The sequence below is a fragment of the Mauremys mutica genome, chromosome 21 (assembly GCF_020497125.1).
Source record: "Mauremys mutica isolate MM-2020 ecotype Southern chromosome 21, ASM2049712v1, whole genome shotgun sequence".
NCBI classification, from domain to species: Eukaryota; Metazoa; Chordata; order Testudines; family Geoemydidae; genus Mauremys; species Mauremys mutica.
The window spans coordinates 10,395,189-10,408,492 of NC_059092.1; positions in this window are offsets into that span (position 1 = coordinate 10,395,189).

Below are 13,304 nucleotides of genomic sequence, written 5' to 3' on the forward strand. Positions count from 1 at the left end.
ACCTGTTACATTTGCATCCCTAGTTATTGTTTTGTTGTTTGTATTACAGTAGCACCTAGGAGCTCCAGGCTTGGGCAGATGCCCCACTGTCCTAGGTGCTGTACAAACACAGAAAAAGGCAACAGTCCCTGTCCCAAGATCCTTATAATCCCAGTAAATTACTCACCCTTAGGCTGGACAAAGCGTGGAACAATCCGGCACTTAAGAGAGAGACTAGCTTTTTCTGACCCTAATACTGTAGTTATGAATATTTTTAAATATCTCTTGCTTCAGCTTCCAGAGATGAATTTAGAGTGACTTTGGAACTTGAGACACTCCACTACTACAGTGAGGAGCATGGTATAATGTTTAGCTAGACCTGGGCCAAGATTACAGAAGTGACCAGTGAATGTGGGTGCCTGACATGAGACATGTTACAGGAGGCTGATTCTGAAAACCAAACTCTTTTTAAGATGTTTTAAGTTGGGCACCCAAAACCAGACCTCCTAATAGCCCTGGTTTTTGTGGGACTGTCCCACTTTGACTCCCCAAGCCCTCTGTTCCGGTTGAAGCAGCAGCTCCTGCGAGTACGATTTTGCATGCCTCCCAACGTTTCAAGTGGCTAAAGGCGGGCACAGGCCAAACCTGAGCAACACTGCAATCCCAGGAGCCAGGTCATGATATCCGCAGCAGGAAGCCAAGCCCAGCCAGCCCTGCAGGATAGGAGCTGCCATTACAGGGCGAGTGTGTGTGGGTGCAGGGTCACTCTGCAACTTCCCCACCCCAACAAGCTTCCCACTGCTGGGGGGCAGGGCAGCACCCATTTCCCCCAGGGCCTCCTACTTCCAGGGGACAGCACTCAGTCCCCCACCTCAGGCCCTCCCACCCCCGGGGGCAGGGCCACTGGAAATGTTGGCAGGTATGCAAAATCAGAGTCATCTTTGAAAATCTGGGCCCTGGCTTATCGTTCATTCCCTTGTTGATGTACGATTTTACTGATTGGGCCACGCTTCTCTTCATATGTCTGACACCTTTCAAAGATTTGCCAATCTCTCATCTGTGAGAGGTTCTTTCAGGAATTGACCCTTCGTAGTAAATTCTGGCTTTGAAAGGGGTAATTACAAAAACACAAAACAACTCATCACGCTTTCCAGGGAGCAGCTCTAGCTTTTAATGTAGGTGTTTGAATTTAAGTATAAGTAGTAAACAGCACTTCTTGTTTCACAACATTATTATTCCAAGCCCCATTGCTTTTCTCCGCAAAGTGTTCTCTGGCTAGGAAAAGGAAGCTGTGATCAGATAATATCTGAATACTGCTTCAATCTTTGTTTTATTTAGTGATTGCAGTGGATGCATCCGCACTAAGCGTGTTTAACATGTATGGCAATATTTGCGTCTAATCAAATGTCAGAAAGTCTGTTTAAATGATGTTCACTTTAAAAAGCCTAGGAAATACAAAACTAAGGAGGAGAGTAAATCCCAAAATGCAGCAATGGGAAACTGAGTGGATTGTCAAGTCTTAATGTCAGTTTTTTTTTCTTATGCCTGAGCAATGCTGCTTTGAAGGGAGAAAATCCTTGGAATGGTGTGCGTGATAAAGCTACCATTTAAATGTATGGTGGGGGCAGAGGGATGTATGAATGGATTGGATCATTGGTGACAGCAACTATAGGTCATCCGTTCTAACCCAGCCCGGCTCAGGGTTGAGGCAGTACTGGGGAAGCTTGTGCTGCTGCTGCTGCCTGCACTGTAGCTGCTGTGTGGACAAACAGGAGATTTCAGTCATCAGGGCCATGACTCAGGGACCTTTACGAGGACTATACTCACTGTTGTTCAGTTTGGTGTCTTTGTGCATTGGATGAAAGGGAGCAGATGTTAAGAGTGAAATGCTGACCCTCGCTGGAGGGAAACCATTATAAAGCAACATAAAATGAAACTGGCAAAGGATGAGAATCTCCCAGTAATGAAGGTAGCATGAAGGCACCAGAATATGGTAAATGGACCCTTCAGAGATGGGGCTGCACAAGGGGTTAAGTCTCATTTTGGATACTTAAAGCTTCCAAAAGCCGAGGTAAATCAGCTTACTGGCCAAGAAACACTTTGACAGATCGCACTGTTCTCCTCCTCTCCACTTAACTATGTCATAATTTTAACTATTATTGCAGAGTTTATCCTAGAAACAGTCCTAGAGAAAAGATGACCAAAGTCCAATGGGAAACATCTGATGTTCATCAGTCAAGTTTCAGTAATTGATAAAACAAAAGACGGTCTTGCTGGGTGCGTTTTTGGAGGGCAGGATCTCCTCTTACTCTCCTCCCAACACACACGCTCTGTCAAGACGAACATGGAGGCAGCTTTCCTGCTAGGAGAAAGGTTGGGCATAGAACTTGTTGGCAGATTTTTGACAAAATGTTTTTTTGTCTTAAAATGCTGATTTGTTGAAACCCAAACTTCACACAAATGTATCAGTTTTGATTAACAGGATGAACTTGAACCTGGGTCTACTACATCCCTCATGAATGCCCTAACCACTGGGCTACAGTGTCTGTCTCTTTCTTTAACTCTCACCTGCTGGAACTGTTCCACTTTTTATTAATTAAATATTCATTGGATTAGAGAGAGGGACTGACTTGGGATCTGGAAGCCCTAGGTTTAGGTCCCTGCTCTGAATCAAGGAAAGCACCCCTCTTAAACCCTCTTGATGAAACTTTCCCTGGAAAGGTTTCTCAGGTCTAGAATGGGATTTCTGGTCAAAACCAGAGAGAAAAACCCACTCTAGAAAGCCACCAGGTTACCGGCTAAAGGCACACGCATCCCAGGTGTGTGTCTCTTTTTCTGTGGGTGGTTCTCCCCCACCCCCTCATGACATTTTTTGGAAATTCTTGGTTTCATTCCACATCAGAACAGAACCAAATGTCAAAACCCTGAAATATTTTATAAAAAAAAAAAATCTTTTCTGGCCGGCCTTAGTTGGGTACAGTGCACTCTGGAACACATCAGTGCTGTTCCCACAGTTGGCCACAGGGAGACACTAAAGAGCAGCATGAGGTGCTCCCTCTCCTTCCAGTCCATAACATCCTTCCCCTTTGAGCACATGGATTTCCCATCAAAGGAGAGGCTCTAGCTGCAGCGTAGGGTGTCCAATGGCTTAGAGTGGGAAGCTAGCCACCCTAGGGGAGATCTAGGCAAGCTCTAGTTAAGTGAGGTGGGGGTTGCTGTAATCTGCTGATGGGGCCGGGGGGGAAGAGGGAGGCAATATGTGTTGAGTATGTCAGGAATGGGCTTTCAGTCTCCTCTGCTGGCTAGCTACAGTGCTTGTGTGTGCATTCGAGGTGTGGGCAGATAACAAAAGACAAGGAGAAATATATAGAAGGGGGCCCCCACTTCTCCACCTCCACGATGCTCGTTGCTTTTACTCTTAATAAGTGCATCTCACTGGCCTGGTCATGGCCTCTACAGCAGCATGGGAACATTCTTTCTGCAGGTGAGCAGTTACCCTGAAAAGGGGAGACTAACGTTGGCATGAAAGCTCCCTAGCTAATCATCAGACACCTGGGTAGTGCTGGTCAGAAAATGGAGGTGTCTTTCCACTGAAAAGTTTAGTTTTTCGGTGGGGGGAAAAAAAACCTACATAAAAATATTTTTATTCCAAAATGCTAAGACAGTGCTTCATGGGAGTTGTAGTTCAGGTGCTTCTGTGGGCTTCCTGGTTGGAGCATGGGAGCCCTGTCTGGTGAGGAGAGGTGGTGCATCATGGGAGTCTCAGGCCATGTGCATGATGAGATGTAATCTGGCTGGGAGACAGATCTATTGAAGAGAATGGGCATATGAGGCAACTGAACTACAGCTCCCAGAAGGCACCGCGACCTTGTATCCAAATAGAAACATTGGGGTTTGGGCATTAGTTTTTTTCGATGAAAAATCTTCTTTTTTTTTTTTTTCAGGAAGTAAACACTTTTTTCACTGGCTATTTCCTTGAGTCAACACCCCCCCCCCCTTCCAATTTTCCATCAAAAAAAGTTTCAACAGAAAATTTTTGACTAGCCCTACATCCAACTGGATATTGGGTTGAATACACAACTGCGATTTCATCTCAGCCTTGATAACCACTGTCGCCTGCCCATGTGTGCAATGCTTCTGGCTTGATATTGAGAGAGAGACTTGCTAGCAGGGCAGGATAGTTGCAGGTTGAAAGCTAACTGGTATCTCCTTACACACACACACACACCCCTTTTTCTCCCTCTTACTGTGACTATATTTCAATTGAGCTGGAACTCCCTGAATCCCTGGAACCTCACGGGTCTGAATCACACCGTTCAATGATCCCAAAGTGAATACATTGAGTACCAGGCATGTGTAAGTTCTTTTGGACAGGTCTTGTCATAGAAATCCAGTCTGGCTCAAGGAGATGGGACTGTGGTGTATGACAGGAAATTCTGGTGGTACTGCAGATTGATCAGTGTGTGTCTGAATTTCAAATTGAGTTACATCCCAGTTCGCAATACCTTAAAAATGAATGAATACATCCCAGCACCCATCAAGACACAGTAATAATGGTACAAAATTATAGGTGGACCCCACCTGAAACATCCAAATTTCATTTTCATCTCTGTGCAAAATACACAGAGGTAACAAGCCTGAGGGAACATGGGAAGGAGGATGGGGGTCTGTTCTTCCTTCATTATGTGCTTGTCACTCCCACTGATGATGCTAAAAGCAGCTGGGCATGTGCAAGTTGATAAGAGAATGGCCACTAGAGTTAAGACAGTTGTCACTTCTTCAGCTCCTGATTGCTTTACCTCCTGTCGCCACTAGATGGTGCCTTTGTATTGTGCTATTAGGGTAGCTTGTCAATACATTGTTTTTTAGTCTCAGGGGGATGAAGCACCTACAATTGCTGAGGCCATAAATACATCCAGTTGTAAGCAAATCTTATATCGAGGGTTATTATGAAAATCCTGGGAAGAGGGGGAATTCCCTCATCCTTTGAGAGATGAGCTCGGAAACAAATATCTGTTGTTGTTGTTGTCACTGAGCTACAGGTAAATGCATCCGACGAAGTGGGTATTCACCCACGAAAGCTCATGCTCCAAAACGTCTGTTAGTCTATAAGGTGCCACAGGACTCTTTGCTGCTTCTACAGGTAAATGAGAATCATCTGCTGCTGACCCTGTCTCAGGACCTGGTCCCAAGAACTTTGTGACTGATTAGGCTATGCTGGGTTAGATTAATTTCAATTAGGGTGTTTGGATATGTGTGTGGACCAGCCAACAGAAATGGCGTCCACTGTATCACTAATCAGCGCATATGTGACTCAGGCAGAGTGGTCATGACGCTGGGGGCATGGACTCCTTTGTGCAGGGGTTAAAGCCAAGGACTGGATTTTAAACCACTTTGCACTGTCTCCTCTGGTGTTTCTCATGCTGCAGTCAGTTGGTGCCACTTCCCAGGTGGTGAGGAAAGAGGCATGCCCCATCGGTGAGCAATTAGATCCTTTTATGCAGAGGTCTTTTATAGGGTTGCCAACTATTGTAAATTCTCCATGCCTGTCATGGTAATATTGGCTTTGTCAAAGCCTGGGAGACTGGCCTTAAGCTGGTCTAGCTGTTCAGGTGGGGCCATCCTCTGTGGGTTTTATATTCCTGTTAAAGCTGTGAGTCTTTTGTTGGTAAATCGCCTCCTCCTCCTGGGTCTGTGTCCATGTGCGTTTCTGTTTAAATGCTGGTCTCTTCAGGTCTGTATCATTTTAAGAAAATAAAACAATTGCCATTATTATGGTCGGTCCTGCAGATAAACCAGGCTGTGTCTGTCCTCAGCCATAGCCCTCTGTGTGAGCAATATGAAGACTTTTTTTTTTTTTAAACAAATCCAGAACTGGTTAGTGGCATTTCCCCCACTAAGGATTGGAATAGGATGACATAGACAGCTTTTTTTTCCGCTCAGCTATACTAGGGGGTGCTCTCTGTGCAAGAACAAGAGGGGTGGATTTCGGTGGCAGGCCTGACAGAAGTTTAAACTGTGTGAGCGTCAGGTTTGCATTCAAGGCAAGTTTTGTCTCCTAGTTGCCATTTGTGTTTTCACATATGTACCCCAGCTGTAGTGTACTCACCCTGTGTGTGCACTTGAACAATTCTACACTTGCATGTGCAAGAGATTTTCAACTAGGGTGACCAGATGTCCCGATTTTTTTAGGGACAATCCCGATTTTTGGGTCTTTTTCTTACATAGGTTCCTATTACCCCCCACCCCCAGTCCCAATTTTTCACATTTGCTGTCTGGTCGCCCTACTTTCTACCCACAACACCCAGTAGGGCAAAGGGGTTTTGCAGGTGCAAAGCCCAACAATTCTATGCATACAGGTGTTAGGATTTTTAAAAGCATGCATGGAGGTATTTGTACTCGTAAAGTGCAGATGCTGGTACATGTGCATGCAATTTTGCATGACTCGTGAGATCTGATGAAGGCTGTATGGATCTGGGATCCAAACTGGTCCTGCAGTGCAGCTTTGGTAGCCTCTCTTCCAGGGTGTCAAGTATCAGAGCGGTAGCCGTGTTAGTCTGGATCTGTAAAAGCAGCAAAGAATCCTGTGGCACCTTATAGACTAACAGACGTTTTGCAGCATGAGCTTTTGTGGGTGACATCCGAAGAAGTGGGTATTCACCCACGAAAGCTCATGCTGCAAAACGTCTGTTAGTCTATAAGGTGCCACAGGTCTATTCCAGGGGCGGCTCTAGGAATTTGGCCACCCCAAGCAGGGCAGCACGCTGCAGGGGGCGCGCTGCCGGTCGCCGGTCCTGCGGCTCCGGGGGACCTCTTGCAGACGTGCCTGCGGAGGGCGCGCTGGTCCTGCGGCTCCAGTGGAGCTTCCGCAGGTTTGCCTGCGGGAGGTCCACCCGAGCCGCGGGACCAGCGAACCCTCTGCAGTCATGCCTGCGGGAGGTCCGCCGGAGCCGCCTGCCGCCCTGCCAGCAAAATGCCGCCCCAAGCGCGCGCTTGGCGCGCTGGGGTCTGGAGCAGGCCCTGCTCTCTTCTCTTGTCTCTTTGCCTCCTCTACCAGACAGTGTCTGTCACCCATGCTGAGTTTAGTAATATGCAAAATGAATACTTGCAACCCACAAAACCCAGCAGGGTGAATAGCTTTTCCACCGAGGTCAGGCATAGTGCAGAGAGGTGCTACACCAGTGAACCCCTGGGGGTTCACGAAATGTTACAGGCGGTTCTCAGGGGAAAAAAATTCCTGATGGTGGACAGAGCTGTCCCTAGGGATCCTGGGCAGCATGGGGTCAGCAGCCTGGAGCCCCTAGACTTCCAAGAGCTAAGCAGATCAAAGCAAGCATATCTATCACACTGAGATTTAAACTTCAAGACTCCTTATAAGAAACAGAAAGGGAGGTGAATATTTTTTGCTGTTGTGTTTTTTTTAATTAAATAGGCAGCTAATATTGTTTTAAAAATTATGAAGAACAAGTTTAAGCTTTGTTGTAACGTGCGTTGTTTGCCTGGATGGCTCAAGCCCTGAATGCTTGTGTAGGGGGAACTCTTTTGAGTGAGATCTTGGAAGAGTGTTGCTGTTTTCATAATGTAATAAAAATACTGTAATGATAAATAATTAATAATAAATAGGGTGTAATAAGCATGTCATAAAAACAAATTTGATATTTCCAAGGTCACTGCTTTTATAATTTATACTCAGGTACAGGAGAAAATCCCTGGAAATAGTCATTGTTAAGAGGGGGTTCGTGAGACTTGACGTGCTAGTGAAAGGGGTTCACAGGCTGTTACATTTTGGGAACCACTGTGCTACACTGATGTCCCCCGCCTCCCACAGCTCTGCCAATGCATCTCAGTCCTGACCTGCAACACTGCCAACTATCATCATCTTGAGTAGAAACTGTCCATCATTCTGAGCTGTACTAGGTTGTTGGGTGGCTTCATGCTATGAACCCAATTGTCCAGTAAAGATTAGGCTGAGATCATCGAACGCATTCTTCCTGCAACCTTATCAGAATTGGAGCCTGGGTCTCCAGAGGCACAGGGCCAGCATGTTTTCCTTCAGCATCACTGAGCTTCTTGGGATATTGTTTCTATTGCTCCTACTTTATCCGGTGACTTGTACAGTGTAAAAAGAGAAGCAGCTGGTCATGGCAAGAAAGCTAAGAAGTTGGCAACCCTTTGAGCAACTGTATAAATAAGGATCGTTGATGTTGGCTGTTGGTTTGTGCAGTGGATTGTTTGGCTTTCCCACCCTCACTGACTTTTTGTCCTTAGCTGCTCAGTTCCCTCCTCCCCACTCCTTAATCTCTCAGTGTCCTGCACGATGGTGAACTTATAAGGGGCCATGAACAATGACGACTTCCTCAGAATAGAGGCCTCTCCCTCCTCTCAGAAATCACTGCAGATCTCTGAATTCTGATGGGCCACAGAGCAAGAGGAGCCGCCTTCCATCTTTGGTGGGTGCCCGCGACTAGGTGAGAGGGACGGAGAGAACCAAATGGCTGTGCTAAGGGAGCCCAAGGCCGTTACCCCCACTTGATTCCTTAGAAGGGGCTGTGGTTTGCTGCAGATCCTCAGAAGGCATTTGAAGCTACAAATCCAGCCCGTCGGGGATAAAGGAAAGTGCTCAGTATTAACAAGGGAGAAGCGCAGCCTCTGAGCGGAGTGCGTTTCAGGACCTCCATGGCCGCAGGAGTGTGACCTATGGCAAACGCAACTTTCGGAAGTTCTAGTTGAGTAACGGATCCTGCCCCTTTGTGGCTAGCTTGGAGAGGGCTGGGCTACAGGGATGTAGCTGGCAGTTTCTCATCCAACCGTTAACCCCAGCTAGATTGTGGGAGGAGAGCTGAGCTGTGGCAAGGACTTAAATAACAGATGCAAAGAGAGTGAAGAGCAACAGCACCAGGGGAAAGAGCAGGGGGCTGCACAGTAGAACGGGACAGTCTGTGCCGGGGATGGTGCTTGTTACTGGGGAATCCACTGCAGACAAACATTAAACAAACTGCTGCTTCCTGCTCATTCCCTGCACTGATCTGAGGCAGGGGCAGGAGCTAGCGTGTCCCATCGTCACTATACGGAGACCAAGGTTTTAAACCACAATTGGTGATTTTGGGCGCCCAAAATCCTTAGTCACGTCTTACAATCTAGCCTAAAACATCTGGAGCAGTGAACAGCTGCGGGGCGGGGGGGAGGTCAGGGGGAGGAGGTGATAATGGGAGTGGAATGGCTGGCAGCCCTAGGGAAGGCTGGTAACGGAAGGGGAGAGAGAGGAAGCCCAGAAAAGACCCTGCTTACCAATGAAAGAGGGAAAAGCAAGTGGATTCAAAGGGAATAAGGTGGGGGGAGGGAGCTGGCATCAGACTCCTAGAAGTGGAGGCTCCTCTGCTCCTGCTTTGCAGGTGCTCCCCCCACTCCCCCTTACAGTCACTTGCTATTTCTTCCTATGCAGGATGGTGTCACCGGACACCTGTATTTGAGGAGAGCAGAGGGTGGAGCAACACCTTGTTGGGCTGGCAAGCAGAACTCCCCTCCTCCTTGCTCCCGGGGAGTTCCCAGCATCCACCGTGGTCTAGGCATGGTCAGAGGACTTGGGTCTGACCGAGCAGACATGAAGATCTCGCATGAGTGGGTGTGAGAGAAGCCAAGCTCTGGGGCTCGGCTCCCTCTTTTTATTTTTGCCGCTCATTCAGTCCAGTTCTGGCCTGGGGTCTGCCAGGAATTGTATTAATAACTCGCGCCGCCGGGGATCGGTGAACCCTTGCCGTACCGCAGCCGTGTTTGTTTGTTTTTCACCCTTTTTAATTTTAACACAAAAACCCCTTGAGTCTACTTAGGTTTGTGAGAAGCATTTCCCTTCAGGCGGCTGGATTTCCCCTCTCTGGGGCTCTCTGGCCACACTGCAGCATAACCCGTTTCCCGTCAGAGCTGGTGTGGCGCGTCTCACCGAGAGGGGCCTGTGGTAATGGGGTGGGAGGGGAAAGGAGCGGGGAGCTGCTGCGACTGCTGCTGCTTGTTGCCTTGATCTTTCTTCTGTCTCTCTCCTCTGGCTGACTTCCTGTTTTTTCACACCACTGCTCTTTGAAACAACAAGCTGCAAAGTAACTGTGAGGACAGCTTGAGGCAGGAGGTTAGTGGGCACGGAGGCACCTCTGTCTGAGCTTGCCGAGGCTTGCGCCCCTGCCTTCAGGCCTAGCATTCCACACTGATGCATCGCAAGATGCTACTGGGGGCATGCCCATGCGAAAGGGGCTACCTAATCCCTGAGAATGGACTGCTGATGCAGGCACATGTTGCTCCAAGATACATCACTCTTTCACAGAGTCCCTGGCCCAGGAGAGGGCTCCGAGCAGGCCTATCATCAGGGAAAGCTCTGCAGCCCACTCTGAAGTTATGTAACAATATTTCAGGAGATGTGACTGCGATTGCTGAGCTGGAATTTGCCCAGGGCACTGGCCTCTTGTGGAAAGTCCCATGGGATCCTGGACCACAAGTGGCCAGAGCTTGAATGATATTTCTATCAGTGTCACCGTAGTGTCCTGTGTCCACCACACCACACACACACACCCCATCCTGGGGGCACTGGGTTAAGTCCTGGATTGCCAGCACTGTTTTTTTTGCAGCATCTGAGTTTTCCTGGGAGGTCTCCTATCCAAATACCAAGCAGGCCCAGTCTTGTTTAGCTTCTGAGACCAGGCAAGCTCCCAGCCTGAGGTGGTATAGCTACAGGCTGCCCTAACCTAAGTGCTGGCAACTTGTGCAAACACTGGAAAATGAGTGAACTGTTCAGAGAAGTGAGTCCCAAACTCTGGTCCATGGAGCACTTGTGCGCAGTCTGTGGGAGATTGAACGGTGTTGGTTCCTCCTCCTCATTTGCAGCTGCTAGATAGCATTCAAAGAAGCTAAAAATCCATTAAGTACTTTCCTGGTATTACTTTTCCATGTGAGCAATTTCAGAACCTGTCACATGGATGTTGTTCAGCCATAATAGGAGGGGAGATGGTCTGTGGGATCACAAATAGGAGGGAAGGCTTCCGTAAGATAATCTCTGTTAAGAAATGGTCTGCTATGAGCAAGATTGAGGTCGTGCCTATAGCAAACCTACAACAAGGTACTGTCCCTACTAGGACTTGTCATGTCCCAAACTGCACCGTTGCAGCCTTGGATAGTTGTAACATGCCCCGGTTCACACACAATGTGGTTACAATCGTGCTGAACCGTCCGTCTAGTCCAGCATCCTGCTCTGATGGTGGCCAAGTGGAAGGTGCAGGCAGGTCTAACCCAGCTGTGGCTAGTAAGGTTGTTACAGAATTGACAATCCTGGCCACCATGACAAAGTGGTGCAAATGTGTTGGCTACAGCCAAAAAAAAGCAAACTGTTCAGAAGCAAAATTTTGGCAGAATGGAGCTAGACATCCATGTTCAGTCCAGGCTGGAGCGAGCTGGGTTCAGGATTCAGTGTGGACAGGACTTTCTATAGAGCAGCTAGCACGCTAAAAATAGCATCAGCATCAGCTGGAGGGGATAGCCACGCCAAGTGCGTACCCATCCAAAACAATAGGTACATACTGGGAGCGGCTACGCTCTATTTGAACAAAGCCCACTGATTGATGCAGTCTCTCCTCCTTTTCTCCCTACAGCATTGACTCTGGCAGCCAAGGAACCCTGCTCTATTTAACTGTTCTATTTATCTTTCTCTGAGCCCGGCTGCTGTCAGCCAAAGGGTGCCAGCCTGGGTTTGTCTACTGGAGCTATGATTTACCCCTCCAGCTCAACGCGGTGTAGACATACCCTACGACTCTGACGCTGCATGTAGCCGAGTACCTTCTGACTCCCTTTGGCTGACAGCAGCAGGGCTCGGGGAAAGGTAAACGGAGAAGTGGGCTACAAAGGGAATGAGCTTGCTCTAGCAATGTTTCACCTCAGTAGGTGGTGGATGGGAAGTCATCGGAGAGCAGCTGCTGTAGGAAGAAAAGGGGAGAGATTGCATCGATTACTGAGCCTTGTAAAATAATAAGCCAAGGTAGCAGCAGGCAAAGGGGCAGAGAGGGGAATAAAACCAGATGCAGAGCCCATATCAAAGGCGTGGGGAAGGATCCAACCTCTTCCTCAAAAGAGGAGGGAAAATAATAGAACGATTTTTTTAATTAACTTACCCTAAGGCAGGAGGGAACTCAAAATGAACATTCCACTTTGTGCGGGTGCAGATCCCGGAAGCGGAGGTATCCTCTAGGCAGTTGTTATCCCCCTAAAACACCTACAAATAAAATGCCACTTTTGTGGCCCCTTTCTGACCTCCGATGGGAGAGCGCAGGGTATGCAAAGACTTGCTATGTATGGGAGGGGCTAGGTGACTTCGTTCCACCTGAAGCAGTTCCAGGGTAACAAAGGGATTTGTTCAGAATATTGGTACCTCCTGGTTCCTGAATGCCAGGAGCAGCTTTCTGGTGGGTGTTAACGATTTCCTTTTTTCATAAGATTACAAAATGGTGGATAGTTCAATCCAAGGACACTGGCACAGGAATGACCTGGCTGCTGTATTATTTGTGGTCTCAGATATGTTGGCAGAAGTAACTGTGTTCTATGATACAGGCATATAGCTAATAGGATCAAATAATGGGTGTCTACTGTGTCCTAAAAGTAAACAAGGTGTCTCTACTGCTTATGGTGTCAGTGTCTACCTGGTGCCCTTTTAGATTCTTTGAGTGACACCCTGGCACCCCAATATTCACCACTGTTATGTAATTGGGATATGTTTTGTACAAAATATGCCTTGTGAGGTATCATTCTTAAAGTCTTGATCTGCTAGACATTAATATCTTGTTGGATTGTATGTGCTATCGTTGTATGTGAAGTTACGAAGTGTGGCTATGTGTGTGTTACTGAAACACGTTGTGAGGTTGAAAACACCCAAAAGCAGCCTTTCAGGCACATCAATAAAAAGGCCAAACAATGTTAATGGCTTATTGAGGAAATGCACACAAGCCACAAGGATTACCCCAGGAACTGTGTACAACAGAAACCTCTCAGCGAGAGCATTACACAATGGGAACTGGTTGACCCAGGTCACAGCAAAAGAGCTTTCCAGCAAGTGGGAAGAAGATCTAAAAGGAGGAAAATGACATCACGGGGGGACCTCATTCTCCCTACACCAACACACCTGAAAACACCTGAGGAACAAAGACTGAACAGGGGGAAGTGATGGTCCCGGGCTGAAAGGGATTTCTAGCCTGTGTATGAAAACCTGGGAAACCCAAGCTGCAAAGCCAAGGCAGCTTATGCCTTAAGAATCTGCCAGCCTGTTTATCACTCTGAGAATTTGCTAATTCATATCT